Below are 18,584 nucleotides of genomic sequence, written 5' to 3'. Positions count from 1 at the left end.
CGTTGCGCTGTGCCCACCGTAGCCCCGCCCGCCTCTGTAACACTCACGTGGGAAGAAGAGCGACACCACCACTTTTTTTTTTTTTCATTTTTTGAAAGTCGCCAGTTTTCGCGTCACTTCTTTGTTTTGTCAACAGCAGAACCGACGTCCGGATGAGTGGAGGTCACGTGCGCGCCCGGTGGAGCGGCGGACTCGGGCGTGCTGAGCTCGCGGGCTTCCCCGTGGAGTGCGACTCGCCGTTCGGTCCTCGTCGCTGGGCTCTCGGCGCGCTAGCAGGTCTCCTCCACTCTACAAGTTGAACTTTCATTCATGCTTGATTCCCGTAAAATGGCCTTTACTTAATTAATAATTTACCAAGTACAAATGTGAAATTAAATAAACCTAAATATGAGTTTACACATTTTGAGGCATCTGTCAAATGCTACATATTAAATACATATTTAAAAGTATATAGTTATAGCGCCTTTCCAAGCCATTACTGAATGAGGGAAAGAGTTTGAGATTGAAAATTATTAGAGAGATAAAAAAGGAAAATCTTCACTGAGACAAGTGTCACCTTCAAGGCACCTCTTCACAAGCCGCCCCATCCATCTAATATGATGAAAGATAACGACATTAAAATTCACTTCATCGACGGCAACGCAGGGATATAGTGAGGAGGTTATTTATCACGGGGGTTTCGAGAGTTAGTGGCTTGCAGCGTATACTGTACGAGATGTTACCAAAATGAATGTGTGCTGTAGTTTTCGGTTTTGTTTTTTTTTTTAATTTTAGATAATATAGAACTATCCAAATACTTCCATGTCTCAAACATTCATCATTCATTTTGTACCGTTACGCAACAAGCTTTTGAATCGGATTACCACACACGCCATTTATTTTAATAAAAAAAAAAGTAATCTCGTAAAAAAAAAAGTGTTAATGAAAATGAGGGCCTCGGCATGGAGTCACATTAGCGCAAGAGAAATAAAACATGGACGTGACCCGCTGAAGAAAATGGAGACCCGTCTGCGCACACCAGCCGTGTCCGTGCGACCGGACCACCGGCAGACCCCCAAACCCCCTCCAAGCCCCGCCTAATCGTCACCGCGTCTTGTCTTCTCTACTTTTTTTACACACAGCCACCCGGAGAGCCAGCTGCTCGGAAGCGGCGACAGACGACAACGACGGCGGTGAAGAGGCGAGAAATAACACGAAAGGCTGAAGGGGTTAACGACAGGAGTCCTGCACCTTTATTAACGGTCTCCATTTATTAGATACGTCCATATAAACACGATGATTTCCGGAGTTTCAGGAATAAAAAATACTAATACTAATACTGATACTACTACTACTGTACTACTACTACTACTACTACTACTACTACTACTACTAATAATAATAATAATAATAATAATAATAATAATAAAATTCAGTTTTTACAATTTCAGTTTCAAAGATTTGTGAACAATGTAGAATATACCGGATCAGAGAATAATTGCATTATTTTTTTATTCTTCGTTTCTGTATTTGTTTTCACCCTCGTAATTTAAGACTTCTGTGCATTATTGATCTAATAACAGATGAATTGTCTCAATACAGTACTGAGAAGAGTTGCGTGCTTTTGCTTTGTAAAAGTTCCGCTGTACTGAAATACAGACACGCGCTGTTAAAAACACACACATATATAATATTGTGAAAACAAATGTAAATTTATTTAAATGTATTAGCCTATATATATATATATAATATATATATATATATATATAATATATATAAATATATATATATATATATATATATATAATTTTTTTTCTCCTTTCGGCACTGGAATATCTTTTCGCTTGTTCTTTCCCCCATGGACATGTCATTTCTGTCGATAACGATACGGTGCTGTGCTACACCTGCCCGCCATGCCTCACACTGAGGACCTCCAGCTAGAGACACTGCTGGCGTAAAAAGGACTTCCGTTTTATGGAGCACAATAAATGAAACAAAATATGCACAAGTTACAATATATCAGTATATACACAGAAAAAATAACTTGATGGATAAACTAAAAAACCAAAATGCATGTCGATCAGTTGCGTTCCCCTTTTGAAGTTCGTCCCACTGGCAGCACGTATCCTGCCATCTTATATTTAATGTAAACGTAGCGCGGCTCTCTGAGTGAACACAAAATGGAATAGGAAATCGTTTGATTAACTCTTTCTTTCTGTAAATATCCATCCATCCATCCATTTTCCAACCCGCTGAATCCGAACACAGGGTCACGGGGGTCTGCTGGAGCCAATCCCAGCCAATACAGGGCACAAGGCAGGAACCAATCCTGGGCAGGGTGCCAACCCACCGCAGGACACACACAAACACCCCCACACACCAAGCACACACTAGGGCCAATTTAGAATACTCTTTTAATTTAAAAAGATTCATTTTAATAGTTTAAATCTTCACTCGTGGTTTATTTTTGAATTGATACACTATTTTAATTTAAATATATTTTAAAAAGGTTATGCGGTTGATTGGCATCGGTTTTTTTTTTTAGTAAGCATAACTTCATATTCTTACCTGTTTCAAACATAAGTCATAAAAAAGGAAAAAACAAACACAACGGGCACAAGAGTGTAGTTTTGTCTTTTTAATGTATAAAACATTATCAGCACATTTTTCTTTACAAATAACAGTAATAGCAGTGTACATTTTATCTTTATTTTCCAGAGCTTTCTCTCGGGCTCTTAACACTGCGACTTCTTTTGAGATCAGAATGGATTCTTTTCTTTTCTTTTCTTTTCTTTTGAAAGTTTGCCAGTCACAGTGTACAAAACCTTATTTACAGCCTCAGTTCCCTCAAGAATCCCACCCTCAGGAGCTCCTTCATGTTTCACTCACAGGGCGCCGACACCAGCCATCCTCTCTGCTCCTAAAGAAGACAAAACGCCATCATTAAGATTGATAACATGTCAATGTCAATAACATGCCACCACAAAACACTCACTTGGACCGTTGCTTGCCCTTCACTGGTACAGCAGGCTAAGAAGAATTTGAATCTCAGGTTTTAAGGCAAAGCAAAGCCAAACAAATTGTGATGCAATAAAATTGAATAGAAATGGATTCTGAATGACACCAAGTGTTTGTGAACAAACCTCAAATTAGGAATCATCCAGATGGATGGCCTCCAGCGCTCAGGGCATCGCCCAACAAATGACACCAATGGCTTCTCTTTGAAACCCATTTGAGATTTGACTCGGCCATTTTCTTGGGTTTTCGATGTTTTATGTTACATTGGCGTTATTTGTGAGACCTATTATTTTATTTCCCTTACCTCACACCTTTGAGCAGATCCTCCACATTTTCACTAAGGTGGTTCATCAAACAGCGGAGAACAATGAGCTCTCCTCACTTGTGCAGAGTATTGTCCTGTTTAAAACACGGAGGCTTTGTGAAAAAGAAACCAAACCGCATCATTTAACATTTTAGAGCTCTCTACAAATGTCCTTATATACCCGCCTGGCACCATCTGGACTCCTTTTTGTATGGCGCCTCCCTTATTGATGGAAATGCTCCTGCGCCTCGGTGTGAGTTTATTCTGGGAAGACTTTACCACCAGACAGACTGCTGTGATTCTCAAGAACTCCTCGCTGATCTTCACTTTTACAACACAAACCATAAAGTGGAATCCTAAACAATCCTGAAATGGTCACATCACACCGGTGCTTTGTTATAAGCTCTAAAGGTACAGCATGTTACACAGAAAAGCTCTAATAATTCAGAATAATTTAATGGATAAATGACTTTCACACGTTTTCAGTACCTGAATGGCGTCATGGATTGACTGGAATCTAAGATCAGGAAAATACAAGAATCATTCAAAACATGTCACTCTAGGCTACCGCAAATATGGATGAAGAAATGCTCTTTACTTATGGGATCTGGGGACACGTTGAGTCTTTATCGTCTATCGATGCTCTGGAAACTTTGAAGAGTAACTACAACAACGGCTGACTGAAAAGCCGCCCATCGACAGAGGCCTCCACATGCAGGCAGTGGGAAGTCAGGCGGCTAATGACAGAATCTAAATACATGTGGGGTGTAAATGGGATGAATTTTATGTTTTTTGAGATCCTAGCAAGCCAGCAAGTGTAGAATCAGAAAGAGCTGGCTAATGGATTTGGGCAGAGCAACTGGAGAAGACGCCGATAAGTAAGTTCAATCACATGGAAGGCGCCCTGGCATGTGTATGAAGTGATGAGGGTGACATCCCATAAAGAGCCACTAAGAGAACTAACTGCGTGGCACTGCCATACTGCTGGCTTGAGAAGGTGGTCCACACTTACACAATACGTTATATTAGTTAGCCGCCTGCCAGACCCCCTTTTAGCTTAATTGCACACATTTCACCCTCGAAATGGATTTAAACAATTTGATTTTATTTGAAATCATTAAAATATGACCATAATGGTTAAGATGACGCCATAAAGATGACACACATATGGAGCCTGGTGCCCAAACACATAAAGTGGGCATACTGTACATATATGTCATACACTGACTGTGTATGCCAGCACATAGATATATTGGTGCTTTTTCAAACAAGTTCAAGAATGTTCAAATAAGTGTTAAGTACGTTTAAGTCAGTGCCGCTGTATGTCATTATATGAATGGCATACACTGAAAGAAGCAGAACATTGATGTTGTTCATTCAACGTAAATTGTCTCTTCAAGCAACTTAAGATTAGTCATTTGGTGTTGTAGCTTGAAATATTTGATTTCAGATCGCTATCAAAGTAAAAAAAATTGTTTGTTTCAAAATAAGTTATGGTGGAGGAAATCAAAATAAAATTACTATTTCAGTTAACGTCATATTTGAAAGCCTGCTCGTTGAAGTCTTTGCCAGTAAAAGGTGTCATTCCTCGACTTCTCACTACATTCATAACGTCTAACCCGCAACAGCGCCCAGCTGTGAATTTAACATCAAACATTAATTTTCACAGATTGACTCTTACAGTTCCATAAACATTTCTCACAACATTGCATCTCCTAAACGCACACGAAACGAGTTCCTGATTCTTCACATGTTGAGCAACGTGAATCAAACACTCGGACTGACTCAGCCGCGGACCGTCCTTCATTGTGGCCCGACGTAGCAACCTGCAGGACGCCATGACGCTCCTGTGCCATTTTGGGATCGGTGGCTCCACATCTGAGTAAACTCGAGCAGCTTGGATACAAACGGGCGGCAGGGAATCACCGCGGGCAGTAAGACGATGAAGGAAGGAGTCACTTCACACCCTGCACGCCGAATGCTGACGGCTCGCCATTAAAATTAACAGGACGGCTGTCATTTTACACAGCGCTTGCTGTCAAGCACGACTGCTTTTCTGCTGATGACCTGTCATACATTTAAAAGCAGACATGTTTCTTTTTTACTGCATTAAGCACAACTGTGTGAATTGTGCGGTTTCTAAATAATTGAAATTCTCTTTACCGCATAATTACACAACCCAGAGACAGAGTCGATCCGCCCGAACTCGCATATTAAGAGAATATCTGAGAAATGTACAATAATAGAAAAGAGTGCACACCTCCCTCTCTCCCTCTCTCTCTCTCCCTCTCTCTCTCCCTCTCTCTCTCTTTCTCTCTCTCTCTCTCTCTTTCTCTCTCTCTTTCTCTCTTTCTCTCTTTCTCTCTCTCTCTCTCTATATATATATAAAGGCGCTCGATGCTACGATCTCTTTCCAAACATCTCCTGTTTCTTCTGTTTTCTTTTCTGGAAGACAAAGTCCTGAAAATCATCTCCACATATTTTGATGTTATCAATCAACATATCAGCAGAAGGTAGGATGAGGTGACCCCTTTTATTGGCTAACTGAATAGATCCCAAATGCCAGCTTTCGAGGCGGCAGCTAAGGGCCCTTCATCAGGCGAGTGAGTGTCTCTCAGTATCAGGTATGGCTAACACGGCACAACACTCTACTGCTACACACAGTGACAGTTAAAGATCAGAGCACAAAGATTACAAACCATAAAGCATCACTTCAGTGGCATTGACGTGACACTGAGTACATGATAACAAGTGTGGGCAATCTCAGGACTAATTAAAAGAGAGCTGGTTGGCATATAAACATTCAACAGAGCTAATTTCTAACAACAGGATTGACCCAAACACACACTCTAAAAAAAGAAAAAGGGCTCTTTTTGATTTAAGGTAATTTTAGTAGTTGTAATAAACTGTATTAATATGTTTGTTCACCCAAAATAATTTTTTGCTTTACTTCAAATTGAAAAACCTTGCTGTCACTTCTTCTATTTAGTCTAAAGCAAAAAATCACTTTGGAGACCTGGCCGGCTCCAACCCCTTTGATGTCACGTCCGGGCTCGCACCAATGGCAGACCAACCTACATGAGCCCCACCCCTTTGACTTCACTTCCTGTCTCCCCCTTTAAAAGCCTCACCTTTTTTCCCTGTTCCCTCAGTTCTGTTTGGACTCGGTTTTGTGCACATCAGTGTTGTGTATTTTGAAAAGCCAGGAAACCAAATTATATGGGTGGCTGCCCCAAACCTTTATATGACTCTGCTCGAGTTTGTGAATATATATATATATAGAATTTAAGATGCCATTACAGTGAATACAATAATGGACAACATTTTAAATTTGAGTTCATCCCTCCATTATCCAACCCCGCTATATCCTAACTACAGAGTGACGGGGGTCTGCTGGAGCCAATCCCAGACAACACAGGGCGCAAGGCAGGAAACAAACCCCGGGCAGGGCGCCAGCCCACCGCAGTTAATTTGAGGTTTTAAAGAAATTTGGTTTGAGCTAAATACATTTTTTGCTTTTATTCAAGTTTTTGAAAAGGTTAAAACAAACTCAAATATATTAAGTTTACTCAAATACTTTTTAAAATTTGAAAGAAATCAATTAAATTGCTTGTTACCTTGTGAAGTAATTTATTTAGGTTGATCCAACAAAACATTTTTTACAGTGCACACACACACACACATAAAGCTACAAACTTGTCAAATACCAGAATTCTTATTTATGTTCTAGAGTCCATTTAAAGTTTGAAATGGTTTAAATGAAAACCAGTAGACATATCGGGTATTGAAGTAAAGGGTATTATAATTTATTACATCTGATTACTGCTAATCTTATTTCTGCTGGGGCTTCTGTGTTCTCAGAATGGCGACAGAAAACAAGCCGCCATGGAGACACACCAGGTGTGTAACAAGAGGAGAAGGTGCAGGTGGCACCGAGGAGGAGTCAAAGGACATCATCTCCACTCTGTCATGGCGTCTGGCCTGCCCTGGCACTCACGCTGAGGTCCTGCTGATTTAAAGTTCACATGTGAACTCAGTGAGAAGCTCAAACTGAACGTGGATGGGCAGAGCTCTCTCCAAAAGTGCAAGCTCTTCGAATTAAACTCCTTCACTGATCATCATACACACAATGATAATATTCTTCTTTTTTTTTTTCTTTTGCATTCTGATTTTTCCAAATTACAAAAAGGATAAACACAAATTAGACCGGCAGATTTTTTTTTGCTTCCTTCAAAAGTATTTTATTGTGCAGCTTTTGGCCTCTGACCACTGAATGGAATTTGTGAATTGGTTTTTGTTTTTGCACAGAAGAAATCAGCATCTTTACTTTACTGGCCTGCTTATTAGACATCCTGAAAGATTAAAATGCTTTAAGAATTTATGTGATTGTATTTTGTGTAAATAAATGTAACATCTTGAAAAACAAACAAACATTCATTGAGATGCAACTTTCTGTTTCTCTGCCGTCACTTACACTTTATAAAGCAGATTGCAGATGTTATTCTGAAACAAAACCACAAGAAAGTTCTGTTATGGAGTGCAAAATAAGAAGTGATTTATGTTAAAAAAAAAAAAAGACATCTGTTTAAGCAGATATTTAGGAATTGTCACACATTCATCACGTATATCGCTCGTCAGCAGACGGACAAGAAACTCGTAGGCAGAGAACTGCTGAGTCAGAGTCGGCCATTGAGCGGCGCTTCAGGCTCGTCCTCTGAATCTTGTGGGGGTTTTTATTATTTTTATTTTTTTATCTTTTTATAGTTTTTTAATTTATTTAATTAATTAATTTATTTATTTTTTCATATTGTTGATATAAAGCAATAAGGGTAGAAAATAGCAAATGAGCAGCTAATAAGCTTGTGGCATTTTAATTTTTCAAATGAATATAATAAAGTGTTAATTTGAATTATTCTTGTGAGTGGAACAAGCTTAATGAATTTTATTTAGTTGGAGTGACATGATAGAATTGGATGGAAATGTGTCACATAATTAGAAAGTGTAAAATTACCATAAACTAAAAATATTGAATTAACATTTAATGAGTGGTTTAAGTGAAATGATTTTACTGGAGTTTGATCAATAAAATCTAAACAGTTTGGAATAACTACACTAAATGTAATCAATCCTGTTTAATTCTTTAGGATTTGAGAAGCAAATATGGATGGCCTTATATTAACTAAATAAAATCATCTTGAAATTACAATATGCATTGCTGTTCATCAGTATTATCATAACACTGCTCAACCAGATCAAGATACCAACAAATCAATAAAACTGACAACACAATGCAATGCAGTCGCCGAATTTGCTCGTTGAAAATAAAATTAAAGAGGATAAGCAGCAATTTTTGCACTTTATATTTGACTAATATTTAACATTTATTCTGTGATATATAAGTTACATCAATATAAATGAATGTATTTTATAATATCACTCTCTATCCAAGGTGCATTTTGTGCTCATATTTAGTTCTGGCCCAGCTAAAGCAGCGGTGTTCTTGTACAACTCTTGGACATTTCAGCTTTTCAATATTAATCTTTTGTATTTTTGTTGGTTTGTATTTTTTTTACCAAATAAAATTTGTTTTGGTATAAGCAAACCTGTTTATTTCTTATTAATAACTTTAAACATGAACTATAAAATGATACTGGACCGAATAGAATTGACAGCCTAAAAAGATTATAGCCAAGAAACTCGGCGAGGTGCGTTTTTTAAAAAGTTTATAAAACAATTATTAAAATATTATGCTTTATTGACATGAGTCATGTTCACATAACAGAATATAATTAACTTAATAGAGAATGAAAAGTTTAATTCATTTTATATAAAAATATGTTCATGATATATAAGCATAATTACATTATTTTTGATAAAAAAAACATTTTATTATGTGCAGCCGATGTATATACATACATATATATATATATATATATATATATATATATATATATATAGATATATAATCTGTCATGCATGTATTTCAGTGTAACGAGTGACATGTCGAGATGCGTGTGTCCCGCGTGCATTTACTATATAAATGTAATGAATTATTATTATTATTATTATTATTATTATTATTATTATTATTATTATTATTATTATTATTATTACAATTTTGAGCGAGATCGGCCCATCTGGGGACATAAACGCGGGCGGTTGAGTGTCACCGTCGCCAGCATGCGATGAAGGCTGCGCTTATAGGCCTTTGAAGAGAAGGCGACATTTCCAAATACAAAGAGCGCGATGTCCGTCATTAAAGGGCACTACACGTCACTTTAGACGGACACTACACTGTAAAAAAATTAATCTTATGTGAAATATAATAACAAAAAATAGATAATTATATTCAAAATAATCATTACTTTAATTAATAAAAATTAGGGTTTTACCCTTTTTATTGATTATTTAATTTTAATTCAATAAAAAAATTAAGAATAATGTATTATTTTTCTTAAAATGTAAACATTTTTTACAACTTATTGTAAGTAAAAAAAACAACATTGTGAACTGAACACATTTAAGTTAAGTTAAATTTAATGACGCCGCACTTCCTCTCACATCGATTTCTTGGTCTTTACAACAACGCATTCCGCTGTAACGTTTATCCATAATAAGAGCTATTTTACAACGAATGTGTAAGTATAACGCATATTAATTCCGCAATAAATAATATCTAGTATTTCATTTCCTTAAGTTACAGACGTCAGCAGTTGTTGTTTTCACGAAACCTTTCCCTTCATGTGCAGGGTAACATGGTGGGCGAGGTAGCATCTTTCTAACAACCTACCTCGTTGGTTTGCTTTAAAAAGCAGGCACATTTCTCTGATAGTTACGTGTGTTCATTTTTTTTTTATCGTGTTAAACTTTTATTTTTTACACAGAAAAAGAAAAATGACAGTTTGACATAAGTTTGAGAACGATATGGCGTTTGTCCTACCTGTAAACAACATAAAAAGATATTTGCCTAACCGTCACAGTATTATTTGACCTCTTATTTAATTAGTGTTCTGCACAGGTCATGTATTTTCTGGTTATTTTTTAACACTGTGATTTATTTAGCGATGTTTGATTTCCTACGTCCTATTTCATTTCAGGATTTTCGCTATCGCATACTGAACAGTAGTGAAAAAGGCGGCCATTCATTTAACGGGATACGCTGGCGTCAATAACAGGACGTGTCTGAAGAGCGCAGGACTTCACTCTTCCAACTCTCTACGTTTCCTTCCCGTTTACCTCTCATTCCTGGGACATTATTTGATTGAGAGATACTTTTTGTGTAATTAAAAAAAAAAGAAAATTCGCATTAACTTTTGAATATCAGTAAAAATTATCCTCAGACATTTAATTTAATTTCACTTTGAAAATGTAACTCCGTTGTTGTGACTATCTGTGTGTGTTCAAATAAATAAAGATATATGGAATTTTAGCATTTATTTGTTATACAGTCATTACTGTCCCGCGTTGCATTATTACTCTTTTTTTTAGTAATTTAAATGAAAATCGGAGTAAAATAAAACAATTTTTCCCACTACTTATATTTAATCAAATTCATTTATTTTAGGTAAATTTTAGTAAATTAATAAATTAAGTTTACTCAATAGTGCAGAATATTAAATCTACTCAAAAATATTGCTTGTAATTTGTTGCCTTATTTTTTAAGTACTTTCAACGCATTATTTTTTACAGTGGCGACTAAAACTGTGCTGGCATTCCCTGCAGGCACCAGTTAAAAACACACAGACGGTTTATTGTATGAAGTGTGGCGGTGTCCTTGGTTTATGAAAACAGTAAACAAATAACAAAAATCATTTTAGAATTCGAAATGATTTCATTTATCTTTACCAGACATCTCGTATTATCTGTTAGTACCAGCAGCCAAGCGCAAATCTTAAACACGCAGATAGGAAAGAATGAAGACCTCCTACAAATAATCCCATTTATACTGCATGGGCTGTCAGTCAGTGGCTGTGCGGAAATGTAAAGCAGCCGTCGATGACGCAGACACCACACGCCGTGCGGTCTTCTTGAAGTCAACCATTTGTCACTTTGCGATGATGACGTGTCCTAACTTCGCGGTTCTGAAAGTGAGAAAGTAAATGGGCTTTTCTTTATTATTATTATTATTATTATTATTATTATTATTATTATTATTATTATTAACACACTTCTTTTAACTTCACCTGTTTGTTGTCTGGTACAAATCTTGTAATCGATATTTAACCCACTTCCTATTGTCTAAATTACTTGAAATTTTGTACACTTATCCACTTCCGATGACAATACATGAATCAATAATCAATTTCACTAATTGTTCGATTAATCCATGTTAAGAAATGAAATTTTCATATGAAGAATAGTTCAAGATTTCACCAATAGATGGCGCTAGTAACGGATAGAAATTTTAAAGGAGGTGTTAAAATATTGATTACAAAATTATACTAAAACAAACTCAAGACTAAAAGATTGAAAATAATATATACAGTACTGTGCAAAAGTTATAGGCAGGTGTGAAAAAAATGCTGTAAACAAAGAATGCTTTCAGAAATATAAATAATGATTGTTTATTGTTATCAATTCACAAAATGCAAAATGAGCGAACAAAAGACAAATCGAAATCAAATCAATATTTGGTGTTCCTACCTTTTGCCTTCAAACCAGCATCAATTCTTATAGGTCCACTTGCACAAAGTCAGGGATTGTGTAGGATTCTAGTCAGGTGTCTGATCAACCAATTCTACCAAACAGGTGCTAATGATCATCAATGTCACACGGAGGTTGAAACACAGTCATTAACTGAAACAGAAACAGCTTCAAACTGGGTGAGGAACAGCCAAACTCTGCTACCAAGGTGAGGTTGTGAAGACAGTTTCATGTCATGGCGAGATTGGAGCAACAGCAACAAGACACAAGGTAGTTCTACTGCATCAGCAAGGTCTCTCCCAGACAAAGATCTCAAAGCAGACTGGGGGTTTCAAGATGTGCTGTCAAGCTCTTTTGAAGAAGCACAAAGAAACGGGCAACGTTTGAGGATCGTAGACGCAGTGGTCGGCCAAGGAAAGTTAGTGCAGCAGATGAAAGACACATCAAGCTTATTACCCTTCGAAATTGAAGATGTCAGCAGTGCCATCAGCTCAGAACTGGCAGAAACCAGTGGGACCCAGGTACACCCATCTACTGTCCGGAGAAGTCTGGCCAGAAGTGGTCTTCATGGAAGAGTTGCAGCCAAAAAGCCATACCTCCGACGTGGAAACAAGGCCAAGCGACTCAAGTATTGGAACTGGGGTGCAGAAAAATGACAGCAGGTGCTCTGGACTGATGAGTCAAAATTTGAAATATTTGGCTGTAGCAGAAGGCAGTTTGTTTGTCGAAGGGCTGGAGAGCGGTACAATAATGAGTGTCTGCAGGCAACAGTGAAGCATGGTGGAGGTTCCTTGAACATTTGGGGCTGCATTTCTGCAAATGGAGTTGGAGATTTGGTCAGGATTAATGGTGTTCTCAATGCTGAGAAATACAGGCAGATACTTATCCATCATGCAATACCATCAGAGAGGCGTATGATTGGCCCCAAATTTATTCTGCAACAGGACAACGACCTCAAACATACAGCCAAAGTCATTAAGAACTATCTTCAGCGTAAAGAAGAACAAGAAGTCCTGGAAGTGATGGTAAGGCCCCCACAGAGCCCTGATCTCAACATCATCGAGTGTGTCTGGGATTACATGAAGAGACAGAAGGATGTGAGGAAGCCGACATCCACAGAAGATCCAAGATGTTTGGAACAACCTACCAGCCGAGTTCCTTCAAAAACTGTGTGCAAGTGGACCTAGAAGAACCTAGAAGGCAAAGGGTGGTCACACCAAATATTGATTTGATTTACATTTCTGTTTTGTTCATTCACTGCATTTTGTTAATTGATGAAAATAAATGATTAACACTTCCATTTTGGAAAACATTCTTTGTTTACAGCATTTTTTCACACCTGCCTAAAGCTTTTACACAGTACTGTATATACGTATTATACATATATTACAAGTATATATATATATAAACTTTTTTAAAAACCACGCTTATATTAAGTTAAAAAGTGCACTAAAAAGTAAAAAATAAGTCTCCCATACATCACTCGTAAAATAAAAGGTGAGCGCTTTTCATCAATCAACGTTCACAGAACACTTCTTAAAATCTTAGCGAAAGCGCCCACCTTTTTATTTTACGAGTGATGTATGAGAGACTTATTTATTTTTTACTGAGATCTATTTTAATTTTTTATTTTATATTCAAAATACACACACACACAATACACAGGTATTTTCCATGAAGATTTTTTAAACTTATAAGAAGAGCTGCACGACTCCCTAAATACATTTCGGATAATGAACTGTTCGATCGAGTGAGTTGGAGATTATCGCGAAACAAGAAAATGGCGCTTGGCACGGAGGGGAAAAAAAACCACAACTTCACCATCAAGTGTTGATTACAAGGAGATGAAGAGAAGATGACTGGTAATAAACATCGCGATTGTACCCGCACGTTATGTGACAGCTTAGTCAGTTCTTCAGTGAGCTTACTGTAAAACTTACTGTGCTGAGCGAACTGAGACATTCAAAAAGAAACTGACATGAAATGTAATCTCTAACCAAACTCAGTGAGCAGGCGCAAAACAAAACGACCCCCGCACCCCCCAATCGTGTTTAATACATGTAAAGAATAAAGAAGATAAAGATATTATTATTAATAATAAACAAAAACATAGTAGAGACAATGTAATTATTAATCTAAAAAATGAATGCCCGTACATTGTGTTGCTTAAGCTGTTAAACATCAGTAACTTCATAATTAAATATATATATATACTGTATATATGATGCTAAATAAACTCATTTAAAGCTGAAACAACTTAGACCCAAGTTTTTCCTTTCAGTGATATGTGACCAATGAACACGCAAATACATCCAGAAATGGACGTGCGAGTAAAAACTGCAGGCGAGTGAGCGGGTGGGTGAGCGCGGCAGGTCCTTCACGTGTCGCCAACATGCTGCACGAATCGCGACACTTGGACTTGTCGTTGTTGGGGTCCTCGCGTACACCGTGCAGGACACACCTGCCATGGGAGCTCACTGGGGTTTCCCAATCTGCACGGGCACACCAGGGGTGCCAGTCTGCCTGTCTACCTGCCTGCCTCATTTCTACCATCTGCTCGAGGGCCTGGCAAATCAGGCAGCCATCTTGGACTCTTTCAGTGGGGAGTACTTGTTTCAAAAAGATCACCAGGAATCTACGCTATGGTGTTAAATACTGCAAAATAAAACTGTAAAATGAAAAAGACAAAGACAAGAAAACATCGGTCGGGGGGGGTTGGATGCAGAACATTCAAAAAGAACAAATGTTATTAGAGATGAATTGTTACAATACTAATAGATAGATAGATAGATAGATAGATAGATAGATAGATAGATAGATAGATAGATAGATAGATAGATAGATAGATAGATAGATAGATAGATAGATAGATAGATAGAACTAAATTTAGTATAGTCGGCAGGATTACATAGATAGATAGATAGATAGATAGATAGATAGATAGATAGATAGATAGATAGATAGATAGATAGATAGATAGATAGATAGACTAGAGGGACCCAAGACAATATATAAGAAATAAGGAGGGGGGGGGGGTGCTGTGGGGTTTTTCCGAGGGTCTTGGTCACAAAGTCTTATTTATTACTCGCATGTTCTTCTTTTCAAGCCTGCATGCTGCAGGAGTTCAGCCCAAATGTCCGTTAATGACGTTTTCATTCGTTTTATTTGTGGATTAAACACTTGCATAACAACATGTCAGTACAAACATGAACTACTGGCTCTGTTCACTTTATGTACATTCTAATAATTACGTTGCCACCCTCACTTGACGTTTTCTAGCTACCTTATTGTCTTCACTTTGCTGGCTGTCACACTGACTCCATTACTTTACGTTGAATCAAAGCAGTCCGATTATTTGTGTTATTCTGCAGAGCGCCATGCGTGTCGCGGCCTGTTGGCATCACTCGCTCTTTGATTTTCCTCTCACCCAAAACGAACCCTTTTCTGATCTCTAAAGGAGGTATCGCCATTTTCCTTACATACACACAGTTTCGTTTAGCTGGTTTACCTTAAAAAAAACCCAGTTTTATACAAATGACCATCCCATAATTGTATAAATATTTCACGTCAAGTACTATGTTTTTGTCAATAACTCACCCCGAGGGTGTCCACGGTTCGGGACTTTCACTAAATTGATTTTTTTCCAAATGCCGGTTGTTTTGTGGGCCCGTGAGCGCCGATTTATGGGACACTTTGATACACGTCGCCCACGGTGCATCTGAAAAGTGTCTTCTAATTTGTTTCAAATATAATGTTAAAATTACATGAAACATTGAAAACAAAACATAACTTCAATTCTACATTAAACACACCTTGTATTTTGTACTATGTAGATTAAATGTCCTTTTATAATAAACGTATGCGGTGATGAGAGGAGCGCCTCGCGTGTTCTGTACGTTGCGTCTCTTCATCCACTCGACTCCGCTCTTCTCATTCACACGCAGGGAAATCAGTTTAGTGGAACTGACTTAAAATAAGAGGAACTTCAACTACAAATAAAAAACAACGTTTAATAATCACACGTAACTGAAGTTAAACGAAATGATTCCGTTTCTTTAATTCTACACAAAGATATTCAGTTAAGTTGTTGTAAGTAAGTCATAAAGTAAACACATCAACTGGAAAGGAAAAATCGAATTAAAAACTCCTCGAAGTCATCGTGTGGAGCAGCAGTCCGAGATTGAATGGAGTTTATTTAACGACTTATTGTGTGTGTGTGTGTGTGCGCGCTGTTTCTTAAATCACGTGAATGCCGTCATAATCTTTAAAAATCTTTATTTATTTATTTATTTTTATTTTATTTATTTATTTCACTTTTGGCCTGAAATCGACCACCGGACTCCGCCCTCGGCCCCTTTTTGATGGTTTTTTTGTGAGGTGGAGAGAATTATAATACAAAGAAAAAGAAAAAGACGATTATTACGTGATGATTAGGTGATTTTTTTTTTCTTTTTAACGAACGGTTATGCACCCATTGAACATTCGATGTACACCCTTGGTTTAGGTTAGGGAAACGGAATTCAGTGAAATAGAAATAGATAATAAAACATTTCATTAAGTAGATGTATAATTTATTTAGTTATTTTATTAAGAATACGTATTTTTCACTAAAGGAGCTGAGCCGCAAGGCGAAGCTCTCAGTTTACCAGTCGATCTATGTTCCTACCCTCACCTGTGGTCATGAGCTATGGGTAGTGACCGAAAGAACGAGATCGCGAATACAAGCGGCTGAAATGAGTTTCCTCCGCAGGGTGTCTGGGCTCTCCCTTAAAGATAGGGGGAGAAGCTCAGAGTAGAGTCGCTGCTCCTCCGCATCGAGAGGAGTCAGATGAGGTGGCTCGGGCATCTGATCAGGATGCCTCCTTGACGCCTCCCTGGTGAGGTGTTCCGGGCATGTCCAACCGGAAGGAGGCCCCGGGGAAGACCCAGGACACGCTGGAGGGACTATGGCTCCCGGCTGGCCTGGGAACGCCTTGGGATTCCCCCGGAAGAGCTAGAAGAAGTGGCAGGAGAGAGGGAAGTCTGGGCATCTCTGCTCAAGCTGCTGCCCCCGAGACCCGACCTCGGATAAGCGGAAGAGGATGGATGGATTTTTCACTAAACTCTCGTTGTAATAACAGTAGACGAGAACATGAGGTGTGCACATCAGTTGTATATTAGAAGTAATTCGTTCAATTACATTGAAACACGTGTCTTCATTTATTATGTACATCCATCGAGTTTTATTTAATTTTATTTTTTCAGTGAGGTCATTGCATTTTGTTTGACTGTCCGCAGGGCTCTTTCTTTATTTAAATGTCAGCACAACGACAGCCGCCGCAATGAACACACCCAGTGGGGCAAACCGACCCCACTCGTACATTTTGTGAATTTTCCCTTGGGATTAATAAAGTATCTATCTATCTATCTATCTATCTATCTATCTATCTATCTATCTATCTATCTATCTATCTATCTATTATATAGCGCCTTTCATATCTATCTATCTATCTATCTATCTATCTATTATATAGCGCCTTTCATATCTATCTATCTATCTATCTATCTATCTATCTATTATATAGCGCCTTTCATATCTATCTATCTATCTATAGCGCCTTTCATATCTATCTATCTATCTACAGTGGTGTGAAAAACTATTTGCCCCCTTCCTGATTTCTTATTCTTTTGCATGTTTGTCACACAAAATGTTTCTGATCATCAAACACATTTAACCATTAGTCAAATATAACACAAGTAAACACAAAATGCAGTTTGTAAATGGTGGTTTTTATTATTTAGGGAGAAAAAAAAATCCAAACCTACATGGCCGTGTGAAAAAGTAATTGCCCCCTTAACCTAATAACTGGTTGGGCCACCCTTAGCAGCAATAACTGCAATCAAGCGTTTGCGATAACTTGCAATGAGTCTTTTACAGCGCTCTGGAGGAATTTTGGCCCACTCATCTTTGCAAAATTGTTGTAATTCAGCTTTATTTGAGGGTTTTCTAGCATGAACCGCCTTTTTAAAGGTCATGCCATAGCATCTCAATTGGATTCAGGTCAGGACTTTGACTAGGCCACTCCAAAGTCTTCATTTTGTTTTTCTTCAGCCAGTCAGAGGTGGATTTGCTGGTGTGTTTTGGGTCATTGTCCTGTTGCAGCACCCAAGATCGCTTCAGCTTGAGTTGACGAACAGATGGCCGGACATTCTCCTTCAGGATTTTTTGGTAGACAGTAGAATTCATGGTTCCATCTATCACAGCAAGCCTTCCAGGTCCTGAAGCAGCAAAACAACCTCAGACCATCACACTACCTACCACCATATTTTTACTGTTGGTATGATGTTCTTTTTCTGAAATGCTGTGTTCCTTTTACGCCAGATGTAACGGGACATTTGCCTTCCAAAAAGTTCAACTTTTGTCTCATCAGTCCACAAGGTATTTTCCCAAAAGTCTTGGCAATCATTGAGATGTTTCTTAGCAAAATTGAGACGAGCCCTAATGTTCTTTTTGCTTAACAGTGGTTTGCGTCTTGGAAATCTGCCACGCAGGCCGTTTTTGCCCAGTCTCTTTCTTATGGTGGAGTCGTGAAACACTGACCTTAATTGAGGCAAGTGAGGCCTGCAGTTCTTTAGACGTTGTCCTGGGGTCTTTTGTGAC

The sequence above is a fragment of the Erpetoichthys calabaricus genome, chromosome 17 (assembly GCF_900747795.2).
Source record: "Erpetoichthys calabaricus chromosome 17, fErpCal1.3, whole genome shotgun sequence".
NCBI classification, from domain to species: Eukaryota; Metazoa; Chordata; class Cladistia; order Polypteriformes; family Polypteridae; genus Erpetoichthys; species Erpetoichthys calabaricus.
Note: the sequence above shows the minus strand (reverse complement) of the source record.